Source organism: Saccopteryx bilineata, chromosome 2 (assembly GCF_036850765.1).
Source record: "Saccopteryx bilineata isolate mSacBil1 chromosome 2, mSacBil1_pri_phased_curated, whole genome shotgun sequence".
Taxonomy (NCBI): Eukaryota; Metazoa; Chordata; class Mammalia; order Chiroptera; family Emballonuridae; genus Saccopteryx; species Saccopteryx bilineata.
Window position 1 is genome coordinate 279,983,631 of NC_089491.1, and position 19,632 is coordinate 280,003,262.

The 19,632-nt window shown below is 42.0% G+C and overlaps 1 protein-coding gene across 3 annotated transcripts in view; it reads left to right on the top strand.

Annotated features, from left to right (window-relative positions):
* The window catches only part of POU2F1 (POU class 2 homeobox 1), a 114,830-nt gene that overhangs the window by 45,965 nt on the left and 49,233 nt on the right, over window positions 1–19,632 (top strand). The window lies entirely within an intron of this gene.

Consider the following 19,632-nt stretch of genomic DNA (forward strand, 5'->3'; position numbering starts at 1 on the left):
TATCTCAAGGTACCACTGTATATTGGAATATTTTGAGGATAATGTGTACAGAGTGCTAAGAACAGTTAGGAACCACAGTAGGGAAGGGCTCACAGAGCGGTAGCTGTTAGGTTGAGGAACACTGGCCTTTGGAAAGAGAACTAGGTACTGCACAGACAAGAGCAGAGTGCCTCCCTGGGACCCAGAGGAGAAGGCCTGCGAGTAGCATCTAAGTGTCCTTGCGTGAAGACTCCCAGGGCGTTGTTATGGGGCTTGAGGTCCATGGAAAGGGGCGGGTGTTTACAAGTTGCTTGAATAATAGATGGGTCTGCTGAGTGTGGAAGAGCATTCCAGGAATCAAGACTAGTTGGAGAGAAGAGTTTTCAAAGCTGGAAAGGGACCCTCAAAAAAGAGGGTGTTAAGTGCATTTCTGTGTATCTAGAGCAGTGTTCTCAGATGACACACTTTACCCTCAGGAGATGTTAGACGCCTGGAGACATTTTTTATTGCAATGACTAGGGGAGACAGGTGCTACTGGCTTCTAGTTGTCAGAGATCCAGGTCCAGGTCTGGGGTGCTGCAAAGCATCCTGCCATGCACAGAACAGTCCCCATAACAAAGAAGCACCTGACCCTAAATGTCAGCAGTGCGGAGGCTCAGGAACAGTGGTCAGCACAAGGTACAACAAAGGTCCCTGAATTTGTAATGTCATCTCCACCCCACCGCCCAACAAACACGTGTTTGCAAACTTAGGTCGTTAATCTAACTCAGACATCTCCTTTCCTTGTGCAGTCCAGAATCTCAGATGTGCTGTGTGCAGGGTGGGGTTGGCGGGGGGGGGGGGGGCTGTGTGTCCTCCCTCCCAGTCTAGAGGGAGGGAGGGAAGGAAGGAAAGGAAAGGGTGCTGAGCGTTTGCTTGGATTAGAGAGTGCGGTAAAACCTAGCAAGGGTCTTCTCTCCTAGGTGTCTGGTGTCCCTTTTTTATTGTGGTCCTGTTTCTTGCAGGTACTCTTTGCTCACTAGGCAAGGTGATTGATTCATAAAACAGTGAATAAGTAAGATTTAGGTCATAACTTGAATAAAGAAAAGTCCCGTCTTGAAGATGCACAGATCCTTGGTATGCCTCTGTAGGACAGTTTCTGAAGTCACAATGGCGGTTTGAGGGAACTGTGCGGTGGTTAGAATGAGGGAGGAGGCGGGAGTTGGTCCGTGAACTGGAGAGCGGCATGGTGTGGACTCATTCTGGAGTGAGTGTTGTGCAGAGGAGCACTCTGGTCAGGAAGCAGGTCGGGCCTTCCCTGCTGACCCCTGACATGTGAACTCCGCCCCTCACAGAACCTTTTGCATAGGCACATCACATTAAACACGTCCAGACTCGCTCGTTTCCCCTGTGTCCCACATCTTCCCTTTTGTCCTTAACTCTGTGGCACCACCCCTTACTTTGAGGCTCACTGAGTGGTCACTCAGGTCATCTACTTGATTTAATAAGAAAGAAATAAAAGGGATCCTGGACCAAAGGTGCTCAGGGGTGGCAGCTGTGTGGCCCTCCTGCTGGGAATGTCCTGGGACATCTCCAGGTCGGTTTCCCAGACCTAAGTGCAAGGCAGCAAACATCAGACTCAGAGCAAAACAGCCAACAATGGAAGGAGACCCTCCCCACCGAGGACTTCCGATCTCTGGGATTAATCAGATTCAGTATTGAAATTAAAAATATTTTAATAATAAAAGGAGGTTGAAAACATGAACAAAAGACAAAGCATGAAAATGACCAGGAAGATTTGGCAAAGATGCAGTCTCTAGGAAGAAAGGAAATAGTCATCAAAATAGAGAAACTCAGCAAAAAGCTAAGGAGTAGGTTTGAAAAGTGAATTGGTGATAGATTTTAGAAATTGACCAGATGTAACAGTAGTGGTTATAGATGAAAGATATAATATGAAATAGGAGGTAAGAGATATCAAAGAAAGAATAAGGAGGTTTAAAATGACTCTAATTGGAGATCCAGAGAGAATAGAGGTAGTTGTTGGCTATTATCACTTCAAATACATACTGGCTGAGAGGATTTTCTAGGATTGATGAAAGGCCTGAATTCTCAGCTTCAGGAAGCACAATGAACCCCCGAGCTGGATAGATAAAAATTCTATCCCTAGATATATTGTATGAAACTTTAGAAAATAAAATATAATGAATATCTTAACAGGAGAAATAGATACTTGCCTATAACGGAACCCCGTTTCCCCATACTCAGTAACAATCAAAGCCTACAGATAGTGAGCTTATAAAATGCTGAGAAATAATAACTACTAGTCTCGATATTTGCACCCAACTAAACTTTTATTCAAGAACAAAGATAAAATGACATTTTTTTCCCACAAGTAAAAACTTGAATTGGCTCCCATTACATCTATGCTAACGGAGCTTTCAGGGATGTGCTTACGTGAGCAAAGACTTGAACTTGGGAGGACAGACTGAGATGCAAGAGAGGAGGAACCGGTAACACAGGCAAACCTAAGCAAACGCTATACACCTGTGTATTTGATGACCTTGGCACACAGTAAATGCTTGACTACTGCGTAATTTCATCAGGTTCCTGAAATAATGTGCTTTCTGGTTCAACCATGGTGAATAGACTTCTTATTCAGAATTTCCAGAGAAGCTGGGATCTCAGTACACTCCCAACATGATTCATCTTACTTTGCAAAGTTCAGAGGCGCAGTCATCGTCTGGGATGTGATTTGGAATAGCTGAGTTTCTTAAGAGTTTTGTGTCTATTTATAGGCTGCGGAGCAAGTTTTAATTTAGGTAAGTAACTAAGTTTACCACCCCGTTTACTAAGATCCTAAATGTTAGTCTGGATTTATAGTTGTGATCTGGAATTTTTTCTCCCCATAATATTGTCAGATCTCACATTCGTTAACTAGAAGACAGTTGTAAATTTATTGTTTCTGAGAACCCATGCTAATCTAGGAGAAACATACACAGAATGAATAAACTAGAGCTTAGTACTCTTTGAATGGCAAGGACATCACAAACCAGAAGCTACTTGTTCTCCCTTGGGGCTCTGACTTTACAAAAGAAGTATCTGCTAGTCAAAAAAATTTTTTAACTGTCACACTTAAGCTATACTATTGGGAGTATAGTAGGATTTTGTTAAGGGGGCCACCTTTAGTCAACAATAGCTGAGTTCTCTCAGCACATACTCCTCTTTTTTTGGAAATACAAAGTTTCTTTCAAGGAGTTTTACTGCAGACTTTGGTTGATATCCCTAATCTACTATGTATTGACTTTCTAGGCAGCATACACTCAGCATGTAGTTCTGAGCGGCTGTCAGGTCCTGCCATGCCCAGGGAGCTTGCCTTCTAGTGGCGCAAGTGACCAAGTTTTAAAATTATGAGGACAGAGAGAGAATAAAGTAGGGTGACATGATAGTAACTTAGAAGGGGGATGCTTTTTAGACTGAATGGTTGGGAAAGGTCTTGCTGAGGAGATGGTGTTCAGACAGAAACTTGAATGATGCAGAAAGCCACGTGTCAGAAGCGTCTTCTGTTGAAGGAGCAGAATTGCAGGAACTCCTTTAGAAGCATGCTGGTGTTTTGTGGTGCGCTCAGTGCTGACAGTATTATTTACTTGATGGCCTATCTGGCCTGACATCTTGTGGAATAATTTTGGGTTATGATAGTATAGAAAGTTTTGGAAAATTGTAAGTTAGTACTGTTGGTGCACATATGAGCTAAGCTGAAGCACAGGGAAGAATGGAGTTGAGACTGACAACCATCAGTATCACCATGTACAAATCACAAGACCACGGTTTGGGAAATTCCACTTTGTCCAGGATGTGCGGTACAACAGGAGTTTTGTTTGCAAACTTGCTAAACCTTATGTGGCAGCCACATTTTTTTAGCAGAAAACAAAAAAGCTTGGTATAACCTGAAAACTAACTTTAATTTACAAATATCAATTAGTAACTCTTAATAATTTACATATTTGTTATTGGTGGGTTGCTCTCACCTTCAGGGAGGAGAAACTGAAACTGGTGGAAACACAAGAGAATCAGCGTGGCTCACATGACCGAGAGACCCGGAGCCCCAGGGACAGTAGACTGGGCTCCGTGTGTGCAAAATGACTGCCAGCAACCAGGGCCCTGTGCATTCCTGTTTGTGTCCAGAGAAAGGAGAAGAACCACTTCCCACTCGCTACAAAGAGAGAGCAACTACCCAGGAAGGCCCGGGAGCTTTTCCCTTGATTTCAGTGGCTAGAATTGAGTAAACTCTGGGTACAGCCCTGTCCTGAACAACTCCACAGTTGTGGGGCTGGGACGCATCATTCAGGCCCTTCCTTTGAGCTGAGGCCATTGACTGAACATCATTGTCCTCCCCCAAGTGGGGAGAGTAGGAATGGCAGCCAGCCTGCACTGACTAGCCCACAGTCAAACATTCAGGTCAACAGAATTGGCATTTGGGGACGAGTTCTGGCCCACTAGTGGCACGAAGACAGTGCTTTGAGATCACTGTTGTAGTGAGAAGTGGACTGGGTCCCAAAGGACCACCAACATTTAAAATAGAAAGGGAAAGAGGGGCGTGCACCAGAATTATCTACTTCAGTGTATTCTGTGCTGTTGCTTCGACGTAGAATGAGACAGTAGTGATAACCGTAGGGTTGTTTCTCACACATTTCTTTTTTTCCGGAGGAATAGTTATTGGAAATACATTAAGCTTAGAAATTGAGGTTTGAATTTATTCCTTAAGCGGAAATGTTCCTTCAACATTTAAGTAAAAAGTCCCTAAAATTCACACATTTTCTAACTTAAAAAAATGACAAGCAGAAGAAGAGTCACATGCATGGTCTTTTCTGTTTCCTGCTTTGTATGTAGAGTCAAGGATCTGACCTTTGAGTAAAGTTTCATCAAGCATCTCATCATAAAACAAGTGACAGAGTAGAGTAATCCTGGGAACAAGTAAACATTTCCTTTGAACTTCATGGATTTGTTTAAAAAATTGTCACTGGTCTTCGATTAACTTCAATTATAGTTTGAAAGCACATTTTCAAATGTAAAACTGAAGGCATTTAGCAATTTATTTTTAATTTTGAGCTGCAGAAAACTGTTCAGTTGGCTAGCACTCACCCATTCTAACAGCATAGGGCATGTTGAATATGGCCAGTGTTTTCTGTTAGGTCTCTCTTTGTCTCTGGTCGCTAAATGTCACTAGCTTAGCTGTTTCTCTGAAGTGCTACCCATGTCTTAAAGGAAGTGGGGAAGGAGTTGTGAATGGATGAACTGAGGTTAAAGGGAAAATGAGAAATGTGTCTTGTAATATATGACGGCAATATCAGTGGGTTGGATACTTAAGGAAGAACTGCATCCTTGTCATTTAAGTTCTTATTAGTAGTGAGGAATGTTAAAATTTATGACTCAGAGTCATTTCTATATATACATAGGACATCTTGGAAAAGTTACCTTCTTATTATTAAGGAATCGATGGTGAGGTTTACCACCCTGTGTGAAGACCCCAGTGATTGGAAGTGGGTTACGAATGGTAGTGGGTTGGGTGCCTTATGAGCAGGAATCCTCCTCTCCTTGAGTCATCATGAAAGGACGTGAAGTCACTCTCTGCTTGTGTGTGGGAAAGACATGAAGAACTGCTCATTTCTGCATGTCTCTTAGACCATGAGATACTGGCCAGCAAACTCCACTTGGAGACCTTTGGGTGCTCCTTCGCATTGTGTTTTGTTACTGTGCCTCACCGAGTTCCAGAGAGTGAGTAAAGCATTGCCTTTTCTATTTCCTAGTTCAGTGTCTGAAGTTTGACACTGTAAACCATGGTTCTCAAACAGTAGCATGCGTCAGAATCTTTGGCAGGGTTTGTGGAAACAGATTGTGGGGCTTCCCACCCAAAGTGTCTGATTTGGCAGGTTTGGAGTAGACCCAAGGGTATATTCAGTTCCCAGGTGACATTGGTGATGCAGACCCAGGTGCTGCCCTTTGAGAATCACTGCTACAAACACATTACCTTTTAATAAAACCAACAGAAGTTCATATTCAATTTATTTAAGGAAGAGATGCTTGGTATTACTACTGTTTAGATTAGACTTTATATTGTTTCTCTCTATATATATGTTGGTTATAACATTATGTGACCCACAGGAATTGCTCTCTTAAAATACTATGTATCTTTAGTAAAAGAATCAATACCATTTGGTAATTGGCATCTTGTGACTTTTCACAGACTCATCATTACTGCTGCTAGACAGAAAGCCACTTTTGGGAAGAGGAAAATAGTTTGCGTTATTGTACTTGATGTTTCAAGCAAAGATGGGAAAAAAAATTTTTTTTTTATTCTTTACTAAGAATAGTTGTTATTCACTCAATGTATATTTCTCAGCCAGTTGGAATCCAGCACGATCTACCAGCTGTGCGTGTCCTGTGGACACCCAGAGGGGTGTAGCAGGATTACTGTTATAAGGACCACACCTGGCTTACTTGCATCCACTTTAAATTGGGGAGATTTCAGAAGAATAAAATGTCTGTAGATGGGCCAATGGGCAGCCAGAAAGAACTTATCATTGTAACCATCATATTGGTCTAAATGGGAAAGGGTTTGGGGGCTGGTACTGAAGTTTATATCTGTTTTGTGTACTTATTTGTCTCAAGGTGTTTTTATTTTGTCTTGAGGTATATCTTCTTATAATGTAATGATAAAAAATTTTTTAAATAATTTAAAGTACATACAAATTAGACATTTTTTTCCAAAAGAGAAATGATTTAGTTTCTTTTCAGTTGTATAATGTAATAAAATGTCCTAATATATGTTTGCGCATTCTTGGAGAATTGTGGCTGAACCTTTTGTTGCTCTTTTATGTATTATAAGCTGTTATGATCCTCTTCTCTCACAAAAATAACTCCTTTTTAAAAAGGCAGTTTGAACTATGTACACATTTGGATTTTGCTTGTGCTATTGAGCTTAAGTTCTTGATTCAGAGTGTCATTAAATAATTAGGAACATCATAAATATATAGGAAAAAATTATATGGGTTACTTCCATGAGCACTGAGTTACAGTAATATACAGCATAGGTAGTTTTCATTAATTAGTTTATACTATTCAGTCTGCTTACTAACTTATATGTTGTACTAATTAGTGACAGAAATTCAGACATAATTGTGCAGTACAGGTATGTGGCAGGTAAGTCATCACATGTGCCAACTCCTCTTCCTCTGTTAGGGCTGTGCACTCTCCTGGTCAGGATACAGGGTTTCATGTCAAGTGGTGTGATGGTCACCCAGTGGTGGCGACCGATTTCCACACCTGTGTGCTAAGCATTGGCCTTCCTTGTTTTCTAAAGACAAAATGTGACCTTTTCTCAGAATACCTTACAGTAGTAGCAACCTATGCCTATCTGTATCTATTATCAATACATATATTCAAATTGAGTAGATACTTATAAACTGGAGGGGAGGTTCATGTTGGATTGGTGTTGGGTGTGTGTGTGTGTGTGTGTGAGAGAGAGAGAGAGAGAGGGGGGGGGGGAGTGGTATACCCTAGAAAGCAATGGTAAGTAGGCAGTTGTATCCAGCTTCCTGACAAAATAGCACCTTTGCTACATGTGCCCAGGACCTTGCAGGCGTCCCCAAACTACGGCCCGCGGGCCGCAATTTGGCCCCCTAAGGCCATTTATCCAGCTCCCGCCGCACTTCCAGAAGGGGCAACTCTCTCATTGGTGGTCAGTGAGAGGAGCACTGTATGTGGGAGCCCTCCAATGGTCTGAGGGACAGTGAACTGGCCCCCTGTGTAAAAAGTTTGGGGACCCCTGTTAGTGGATCCTCGTGTTCCCGCAGCACGGGCAGTGCTGGTCCCTGTGTTGTCGGTGAGGAAACAGGCTGGAGCAGGGTCTGCACAGGGCAGCTCTCTGGTCCTTGGTGGCAGTCAGCCCGGTGTCCCCGTGTGTGTGACCGTCGCCCTTCAAAGGGCTAGGTTGTTTTGTGCAGCTTACTCAGTCTTGCCTTTTTCTCTTTTTGTATTCATAACCAGGAAAAGTAAGAAGAGCTTTCCTGTCCTTTTAATGACCAAACTGCTCTCAGTTTTCAGTGAGTCAGTTCAAAGAAAGAATGCAGTCTTTCTGTACCTGGTAAATATTTTCTGCTAATGCAAGCTCTCAATTTAGTAGCCTTTGATAAATCCAGGTGTTATGATGATTGCCTTTCATTTTGTGGAATGACTGTTAAAATGACTCACCAAATATATACATGTTTTAACTCTGAACTGTTCGACTTTGTGTGCGTTGCTGTGGTGAAGTGACACTTGGGAAGCCTGTCTCTAGCCAACAGCGGGCACAGTTATGATGGGCCCTCATACTTAGACTTGATTCTGGTTTCTTTAGAAAAAGTTGTGGTAATAAAACTTAAGCAGCGATCCTTGTATGGTGGTTTAATTGAAGTGCTTGTAAATAATAGTTCTATAAGATTAATCTAGTCGCCAGAATATCAAGGCCTACAATGCCCCACTTGACAAACCGACCTCAGTGAAGATCAGAGAGGTCAGGTTGCTTTGTGGAAGCCCAGCCAGTGCAGAGGTGTGATCAGAATCTAGATCAGAATCATCGTATTTTGATGCCTAGCATTTTTAAGTACCTTAAATATAAAATATGTGCCTAAAAGAATAAACAAACCATAGTGACAGTTCCTATGGATTCTCCTTTTGCTTAACTTAAAATATTAACATGGAAGCAGAGAAGACAAAGATTGTATTTATTCTGCGCCCAATATTTTCTCTGTTAACAACAGTGTGGCAACCATTATTTAACTCTGAGGTTAATTTTCAGATGGAGGAGACCCCTCAGGAGTATTACTGTACCTGCTTTACAGGTAGGGAGACAGGTGTAGAGGGAGGTTCTAGAGCTCAGGATGCTAGAACTGGAGTTTAAATCCAGTTCCCTCTGCTTTCAACATCCATTGCTAAACTGTGAAGCTGGTTTATTTTTGGAATTAAAATTTAACTAAATCCAGTCCATTCCAAGCTAACTGATGAACTGATCCTGATTGTGGAATCATTTCCTCCCTGAGCTCACCCATCCCAAACTCTGAGCAATGTGGAGACATACTGAGGGGGTGCAGAGACCACATTGTCCTCTGTAATGGTTTAACACAGGCATGACCAACATATGGCCTGTGGGCCAGATCCGGCTGCGTAATGAGTTTATACGGCCCGCGATTAAATTTTTAATATTCTCCGCTACTTTAAAATCTCAGCTACTCAGAAGCAGAAGTGTCTTTGATTATTGAAAATCGAGATATTTAAGAAGATAGAGATTCACAGAAAAGAATTTCGTGTGTGACTAATCTAGGGTTAACTTCCGATAATTGGTCGAATGGATTCGCGATACTTCTTTATTTTTTAAAAAAGTTCCATTATAAAGATTTACAACTTTTGTACTCTTCTGTACTGGATATGAACTGTTTGACGTTTAGCGGTGATGTGAAACCCATATTCTTTTAGGTGGAGTTTGCCAGTGCAATAGTTTTTACTCATTTACATTTATTCATAAACAAATTACATAATAAAATTTTGTTTACTTAAACGAATTGTTTTTGTATTTAAAAATTTTTAATTTTAATATTTTGTCCAGCCCGGCCCGTGATAAAAGTTTTTTTTCTAATCTGGCCTGGGGGCAAAAACTGTTGGCCATGCCTGGTAACATCAGAACTCATATTCACCATCTTTATTATGTAGTTTAAAGGTGTAGGTCATATCCCCTTTTAAAAAGTGTTTACAAAATATTTTTACATTATAAACATTTTAAAATTAGAGTGAACTAGCAAGTTCAAAGGTGTATATATTTTGTGTAAACATTTGTCTCCATGTTTTTACTTTTATAGTTGATTAGTTTCCCAAAATACTTTAAAAACACCTTTCAAATTTAGTTGACACCTTTAATGAAAAATATTGATGTTACCACAAAGAGTATTAAAATATTAATACAACATTTCAAGGGTCTGACTGGCTTGGGAATAAAGGAAAGCTCATTATCTTAAATGAAATTATAATGTTGAGAGTATAAAGAAGAATCTTTAAATACCCAGAATACCTGAGTTTTCCCAAACCAGGAGAATCTTTGCTTTAAAACCTGACTCATCCCCTGAAATTCACCTTTGCCCTAGAATCTTCTGTAAATCACTACCTGGCTGGCCAAGAGGGTGGGACACAGAGAATGCAGGCATGCGCTACTAAAAATATTTATACATTTAGGGGGGCTTGTGTTACATAGCTGCTTTATCCTAGCAATGTGGAGCTCTGTGCACAGAATTATATGTGCATTGTAATCCATACTTGTTCAAAGCGAGGAGTGATGTACATTAGCTTACTTGGTACCTTTCTGTTTGCAGGAGTCATGTTAGGGCTTCTAAAAGGAGAGATAAATTGATGGATTTTATTGTCTTCTGGATAAATTCTGACTAACTGGAGCTTGCAAAGATAATGTGAAACTCATTGATGCTGTTGACATGGTGGTGAGATTGCAGAGCTGCTTGACCAGTCCAGCGGCTCAGCACCCCTGAGTCAAGATGGCCGGAGGCGGGGCAGAGCTGGCCGCTCATGGTCATTGAATTCCTATCCTGTGGGGCACATGCTGGACATACCCACCTACATGCTGGCACTGTGTACTTGTACAGTGTGGAAGTCCAGGCAGTAGGGCAGAGAGAAGAAGGCATTGTGTCTTGCTTTCTGTCCAGTCCGCTCACCGACCCTCTGCAGCCTTCGTGGTCGGCTCTTGGTAGCACCAGTGCTGCGGGCGGTCCTAGCTCCTGAATCCAGCCATGCTTGCCATCTGGCTCATGTGGCCAGAGGGGCAGTCATTTTATTTTGAAAGGGTCAAATTTCACGTTTTCAGAAGACTATAGTTAACAATACTGTATTATGTGCCTATAGATTTGCTAAGAGGGTAGATTTGCTATTAAGTGCTCTTACCACACAGAAAAGTTGTTTTTTTTTTTTCATTCCAAAGGGGGTGTAACAAAAGGAAGCGTTTGGAGGAGATGAGTGATTTGTGGCCTTGATGTGGTCTCGTGGGTGTGCACTCACCCCCAGATTTGACAGGCTGTGTGTAGTCAATATGTACAGCTTTGTATGTCAGTCATCTCTCCACAAAGTGTTTTAAGTTTTCAAAATAAAATTTAAACTTCTTAAGAAATATAATTTATGGACTAAAGCATGAGAAAAAAGAAAACGGAAACTAATGTTTCCTTCAACTATGTTCAGGCAGCCTATGATTATTAATACTCTGTTCTTACAGTGTATAGTAAAGATGATTATTTTCTGGCCTGTTTAAAAGGTAGTTAGTTTGAAAGTCATGGAAATATTTAAGAGCCTTACTTATTTTTTATTGTAACAGGAAAAAAATCTTATATTTACTAAACATTAATCAAGAGATTATAACAGTACCATTATCATTTTCTAAGTTTTGATTAAAAAAATAGCTTATAGCCTTATCTTAATTTTATAGCAACCTTAATTTTTCAAGCAACAATCTTTCCGTGGGGAAGTTAGGGTCAGGTGTGTGTCAGTGTCCTGGGGCTGCCACAACGTGCACCACCAGCCAGATGGTTTAAACTGCACTGCCTCATGGTCGTGGAGACTGGAAACACTAGGTCATGTTGTTGGCAGGGCTGGTTCCCTCTGAAGGCTGTGGTGGTCTGCTTCCTGATACCTCCTCTTCCCTCTGTGTGTCTATGTCCAGATTCCCCCCTTTTGTAAGGACATCAGCAGCATTGGATGGGGGCCTATACTCACACCTCATCCCAGCTTGATCACCTGAAAGACCCTATTTCTATTGATAGTAAGTCACATGCACAGGTCCTGCAAGTTAGGCTAGTAATTGGGTGACTTAGTTCATAACTGATGTGGCTGCTTGCTCAGGGTCTCTTACATAGACAGAACATTCTGGAGTGCCATGGAAGAGGTAGTTGTAACAGAACACGGCAACATACCTGAGATACTACACTTATAATTAATTTTCTAGTGTCTTATGTCAGGGCAGATTTTACTTAACAGTAGCTGAGTTTCTAACCTTAAGGAACTATCTGGAAAATAGTGTAAGAGAAATGTCACCCTGCCTTTGGGGAAAACAATTTCAGTGGCAGCGGATTTCTCATCAGAAGCCATGGAGACTGGAGGTATTGGCATGCCATTCTGCAAGTGCAGAAAGAGCTCACAATCCTGATTCTATACCCAGCAAAAATATCCTTCTGGAATGAAGAGGAAATTGAGACATTTTTAGATAAAGGGAAAAAAAGAGAGTTCATCACAAGCAGATCTACCCTAAAGGAATGACTAAAGAAATGAACTACTGAGGTTTAAATCTAGCAGGACATGCTCAGGGCTTGTGTACTGAACACTGCGCACTGCTGATGGAAGAAATCAAGGAGAATGGAGAGACTCTGTGTCCGGGTATTAGAACCCTCAACATAAGGAATATCGTTCTCCCCAAACTGATACACAGGTGTAAGGCAGTGCCTCCCAAAATCCCCACAAGCTTTTTAATAGATATGGTTCTAAAATTAATGTGGGAATGCAAGGGAACTAGATAGCGAACAAGATTTTGAAAAAGAAGAAAGAAGTAGGAGGAATCAGTCTCTCTCATTTCAAGACTTGTAGAGCTGTAGGAATCAAGCTTGAAGGTATTGGTGGAGTGATTGACACATTGATCAGTAGAACAGAATAGAAAACTTAGAAATAGATCCAAACAGGGACAGCCAGCTGACTTGTGACTAAGGAACAAAAGCGAGTCAGCAGAGGAAGGGAAATCTTTTTGACAAGTGATTTAAAAATAAAACCCTTAACCTAAACCCTGCACATTAGGTAAAGACACAGGCGACAATCTTCCGGATGTGGGCTTGGTGAGCAGTTTTTAAACATGACACTGAAACCATGTCCATAGAATTAATCAATTCATTAGACTTGATCAGAACTCTGTTAAGAGAATCGAAAGACAAGCTTTACGCTGGCAGAGATTATTTCCAGAGCACGCACCTGATAAAGGATGCTTGTCTACAATATAGGAAGAACTTTTAAAGCTCAGCCCTAACACAAAAATAGTCCATTAGAAAATAGAGAGTTTTAGAAAAATACAAAAGGAAGGAATAGATGTCGCTGAAGAAGATGCATGGTAGCAAATAGGCATATAAATAGATGCTCTTGTTACTAGCCCCTAGGGATATGCAAATTAAGGGACACAAGGTGTCACTACTACACACCTGAGAATAGCAGAATAAAAAGCAACGGCCACACCAAATGCTGGTGTCATTTTGGAGAAACGAGCTGTCCTGTTGTTTGTGAGATGTAAAATGCCACCGCTGTTCTGGAAAATTTTTTAAAAACTAGGCATACACTTAGTGTGTGACTCAGCAACCTCATTTCTGTGCATTTGTCCCAGAAAAATAAAAATTACTTCCACATAAAAATAGGGACACGAATGTGCTCTCCATATTCTAGATGAGAGTCCTTCACTGGTGATGTGCTTGCCAGGATTCTTGCCCAGTGTAGAGCCAGTGACCCTGTGTACACCCAACACGTGGGTGTTTGTAGCAGCTTTATTATGCTGACCCCAGACTGGAAACAACCCCAGAATCCTTCAGTAGGTCAGTGGTGAACAAACTGTGGTACCGCACATCATGGAATACTGTCAATAAAAAGAAACAAATTATTGCTACATGCAACTTGGATTGAATCTTAAGGACATTATGCTGAGTAAAACATGCCAACCCCAGATGGTCATATACTGTACTATTAGTATAACAGTCTCAGAATGACAAAATTATTAAAATGGATGACAGGTTAGTGCTTGTCAAGGCTGAGTAATAGTGGAGGGAAAGGAATCTTTGTGATGAAATAGTTCTATATTTTGATTGCAGAGATGTTTACGTGAATCTGCACGTGATAGGAAAAGGACATAGAACTATACACACACTTTATGCTGACGTCAGTTTCTGGAATTTAGAAGAACACTGTAGTTACATAACATGTAGCCCGTGGGGGAAACTGGGTGAAGGGTACATGGGACCTGTCTTGACAAATTCCTATACTTTTCTATTTTAAAGTAGAAAGTTCTAAACAAAAGAGAGGGTTTTTATAGTTGCTGTAGGATCCCACAGTACCAAATAATTACTTTACAGAAACAAGAAGAGTAAAGATCTGAGGCTCTAACTTTGGAACGTGTCTTTGTAGGGTAGGTAGACTTTTCGTGAATTGATAATAGAGAGGAAATGTATTATATCTTAGACTAAGAATAAATATGTATATATATGGAGTAAATGTCTCTATAATGCTAATATTCTTAAGGCATATTAATATCCATTGGTTTGAAGAACATTTTATTTAGTTGAATGGAAGAATGTGTTTTTAAGTTTTGTACCTCACAAAGAACTCTGGGATACTTGTCACCCTTGTATTGTCACATAAATTCATGAAGACTGAGAGTCAGAGAGAAGACATAAATTACCAATACCAGAAATAAAACTGAACCGTGCCAAAATGCAGGGGTATAATCAAAGCCACCTGTAGTTTTAAATAAAACAAAGCCTGTTTTTCATGGATCTAAGAAATGGAAATAAAGAACTCTCATAGTAGCCAAGGATGTCGAGACAAGTTAGAGGCCAGTGGTGAGTCCTGTAGTCACATGTTCGTTTGCTCCAGAAGACTGTCACACTTTGTGATGACCTCTTTGGGTGACCACTATTTCTCTCTGCTCTCCAGTTGTAAGTGTTCTGTGGCTCAGCAGTTGCAGCCCCATTCCTGTCTCAGCATCTGGCAGCTCTTAGTAGCTGCTTGTTGAATGTGTCAGTGCGCAGGTGGTGACTTAGTGAGACTCTTGGAACCAGAAGAAAGAAGAGACAGTTACAGAGGTACAGATAGGATGATGAAACAGGCGAGATGGTAGGTGTGGTGTTGGGCTCCAACTTCTGCTGAGCCATACAACGTTTACACTCTCACAACGAGGTGTCAGGACCGACTGTGCAACGTGGATATGGTTACTGGATGCCGTGTTCCATTGAGCAGTTGTAAGCTCTGAACGGGCCCCAGGTCAGGGAGGGGATCAGAGTGTTTGCCATTGAATACTAGCTGTCTCTGAGTGTGACTGCTCTCTCTGCAAACTGCCACATAAGTGACAAATGACAGTGACTGACCTCGCACTGTCTCTGCCCCAGTGTGCGCAGTGCTCGCTACTTAGTGGCCTGTGCGGGTCTGCTTCTTCTAGTGCACAGGTCCCCAAACTTTTTTACACAGGGGACCGGTTCACTGTCCCTCAGACCGTTGGAGGGCCGGACTATAAAAAAAACTATGAACAAATCCCTATGCACACTGCACATATCTTATTTTAAAGTAACAAAAAACAAAAAACGAGAACAAATACAATATTTAAAATAAAGAACAAGTAAATTGAAATCAACAAACTGACCAGTATTTCATTGGGAATTATGCTCCTCTCACTGACCACTAGTGAAAGAGGTGCCCCTTCCGAAAGTGCGGCGGAGGCCAGATAAATGGCCTCAGGGGGCCACAGGGCTGTAGTTTGGGGACCCCTGTTCTAGTGGGAGGTGTGCAACCAGGAGTCATTGACTCGTTTGGGCCCCAACTCTGTTGGAATACTTTAATTAAGCCATTTAAATAGTTGTTTAAACCACAGAAAAGAAAGATGATGTTTTTGTGAAACATAACTTGAATGTTTTGAAAAGATTTGATAAATAGTAATTACTAAAGATGCTTTGAATTAGACTTGAATAGGAGAGCTGTAAAATATTAGGGATCAATTCTAAAAATAAAAAGTGAAAAAGATTCTGCACTCAGATGTCTTCACATGTCTTTTAAGTAAGTTACTATTTTTTTTTTTTTTTCTGAAGCTGGAAACGGGGAGAGACAGACAGACTCACACATGCGCCCGACCAGGATCCACCCGGCACGCCCACCAGGGGCAACGCTCTGCCCAGCAGGGGGCGATGCTCTGCCCCTCCGGGGCATCGCTCTGCCGCGACCAGAGCCACTCCAGCGCCTGGGGCAGAGGCCAAGGAGCCATCCCCAGCGCCCGGGTCATCTTTGCTCCAATGGAGCCTCGGCTGCGGGAGGGGAAGAGAGAGACAGAGAGGAAGGAGGGGGGGTGGAGAAGCAAATGGGCGCTTCTCCTGTGTGCCCTGGCTGGGAATCGAACCCGGGTCCCCCGCACGCCAGGCCAACGCTCTACCACTGAGCCAACTGGCCAGGGCCTAAGTTCCTATTTTTAAAGCAGTTTTTCAACCTGTGGGGCATGAGGTCAATTTAGTAGTTGAAAACAGCAATAAAAAAAGAGAACTGTGTTAGAACATATCAGAGTGCATTGCACCAAGGAAGTAGCATTTTGTCCTGAAACTTTCCTTGAGATGTCAAAAACTTGAAAAACAAAGCGAAAGAAATTGAAACTGGAAATATTAGAATATGTCTTCAGGATATTATTTTTCTCCAAGGAAGAAGAAGAAAATGAGTGGGTCCAAACTGAAAGCAAAGGTTTTGGTCTGACATAGAAAATTGGTGAATGAGTGTATATTTATGAACTTTGCATTAAAATGAAATGTTTAAGATCTACATAGTGATTTTATGATATTTATTTTAAGTTGATGTTTTTGATTGACTATCCATCCGACTACAGATCTATTCACAGGCAAAGAGTGTCAGCATATTTTAGTTGACTAATTTTTCTCTCATACCTCCTTGTTTTATCCCAGTCCTCTGTCTCTACCCCACCCCCCTCTCTATGCCACTTAGTAGTAGTAAATGACCTCAGAGGCACTGCCTAGGCCTCAGTTTACTTTTTGTAAAGTGCAATTATGAGAGCATTTATGGAAGCAACCATTGCATCACTTAATCAAATCCTGAACTAGTTGTAAAGTGAAAGCAATTGAATTGGATTTATTTATACTGAAGTGTGAATGGCTGACAATCCCACAAACTTGCTGGAATATTTTTTAAGAGTGTCTTTTTAGGTCACGCTTTACTCTGATGTTTCAGACAGAGGACCGAAAGTAGTGAACATTTGAGACTGAGTAAAGCTTATCTGCCCACTCCATTCCTTTAGGTCTGATTGTACCATGGTTGGGGAGTGATGGCAGTCACTCCTTCAGTCCATCTGCAGAGGCCTGGGCAGCCATATAGAATTTCAGCCTCCCCTCCAGAACATGCAGCATACCTGGGTCAGGGGTGGCAGACAGGGCGTTCTCTTGCCCTTCCCGTTGTAATAGGATGAGGCTTCCTGTCACCTTGGATCGCTGTGTCCCAGGGCTGCTCTCTCCTTTTGCCTCTCCCCCTTCCTGGAGTGAAGATGGTGAGTTTTGCGGTAGAGGGGAGGGGCCTTCTCTGGATAGACCCCCTGCTATGCAGAAGCCCTAGGACCCTGGGCCTGTGGAGAAGGTCATCCCACTACTGAGGCCCTGTGCCTACACGAGAGGCTGCTTTTGCCACACACCCCTTAGTAGGCCGTTGGTGGTTGTGTGGCCGCAGCTCCGGGACAGCAGGGCAGCAGTGCGGAGGCGTCGCCACGTGCTGCACAGAGCTCAGTGGTGGGCTGCAGAGGTGTTCTCTAAGGGCCAGCAGTGACTGTGATGTTCTGTGAAGGCAGCAAGGAGGGAGAAAAACACATACTGACATCTGTTGTGTTCTCGTCACATTCGTCTTCGCACCTTTGTTCTTCCCACCATGCAGAGCTTGACTAGTCCAATACAGTCTTCCTTCAAACTCATTTGAATTTTGTATTCTGTTTCAAACCGTAGTCTTGCACACTTTAATAGAGTCTTATGAATTGTGATTGAATAAAACCGGTGCTCTTGAAACCTGTCCTATGTCTGTCTCATGCCTTCGTGTCTGCGTTGGCCCTGCAGCCCGAGAGGCATGAGCACGCTCATCCTGACAGCTACCTCATGAGAAAGACATTGTCATTTTACAGATGAGAAAATCGAGGTTTGAAACGGGAAGGAACCTAGGTCTCGCAGGTACTGATTGGAAGTGTTTGATTTCTCCCCCACGCCCTCCGTCACGGGCATGTTGTGAGCCTGTGACACAGAAGCATGAGCAGTGTTGTGCAAGTGTGAAAGCTGAGGGGGCTCAGCTATGTCCCCAGCTGTTAGAAACTTGCAAGGAGATCTTTAAGATCCTTTATAGAACTCTGGTCTCTCATTTCCCCATATGCATGTTCAATTCAATTTCAACCTTACTATTGGTAAAAGTGACATTTTTAAAAATGAGACACTTGGTGTACTTGAATATTGGTTCTGAATCAAAGCAGTTATTAACGGGATAGTACCCCTGGGAGCTGTCCTCAGTCTGGTGCATGCCTCTGTGTGTATCTGCACACGCTTGACTTTTAAACCCAAATCCTTGTCACCAATTGTTGGTCTCCTTACCACACTGAAAAAAAGCTATTTTAGTCTTGCCTTATTCCAGTTTTTCATCCCCCATGCCTACCAAGTCCCTAAATGTGCAGCTTGTCCATCATGTGTAAGAGCCTGGAGCTCAGGTGTTCTATCAGCAGTCTGGTTTTAAATCCTGACTTCGCGTTATTAGTGTGACATTGGGTAGAGTGCTTCAGCTCTTAGTGGCTCCCTGTTCTTATTTTTAGAGTATACGGATACCAACAGATCATTACCATATTGTAATGCCTAAAATGTTTGGGGTTGATGTTTTACTTTGTAAATTTTAATTGAATAATTGTATTGTTTAATAGGATTTTATACACACACATTTATATCTGTTAAGTAGAATTTACTTGAAACACTAAGTAATTACACGGCCCGTTTCTGATGGCTGTTACTGTAAGTAATAGATTGCCTTCCACTTTAGATTGAGTTTGGTGGGGAAGACTGCCCGTTTGTTGCAGAATCACCCAATCCAGTCTGTCAGCCCAGGACTTTGCACTCTGGAGGTGATTTTACAGGTCCCGTCCTGCTTCTGGATCTAGACCTGCCCTGTTGTAAGGAGGACTTTCCCCAGCGGCACCTGTCACATTTGGAAAACTCCCTATCAGTGGGCGAGCACCATCTTGACAGTCCTGTGTTCTGCTTCTACCTTGCTAATTGTTTCCTTGGGATTATTTGGATTGTGTAGAAAGGTTTTTGCAAATCCTTTTATTACTGAAGTCATTGTTGCCAGCAGGAATAAGATTAAAGGTGCTTCAGTCTGTTGAGTTGTTTCTAATTTGTACCTGTCATTTCAGTGGCCCTTTAACAGAACTCTGTCTCCTGTCCCTCCCCCTACCCCCAGCACTATCTCAGCTAGGTCGGAGAAGCCAGGCCATTGGAAGAAATCTCATTTTATCCTCCTGATTATTATGCTGGCGCTCAGGAGATAATTTTTCCCTTCATGCACTGCCAATTAATATGCAAATGGCTGATAAATATTTATGGAATGATTTGAATTATGCAGGGAGTGCTTGCAGTATATTCTGTAAATGAATTGTTCCCGGACTTCAAAGTGCTGGCTGCTGTGCTAACGAGGAGAGATTTGCATAAAGCCCTAATCACGCGCATACTGATTAAGCTTCATTATGGAAACTGCCAGCTGCAATCTTTGTTTCTATTTTATTACAAAAAGGGGAACTTTTCATGCTTCAGTTGCCTTGACAATGTCAGTCCTAGCTGGTAGGGGAGACTA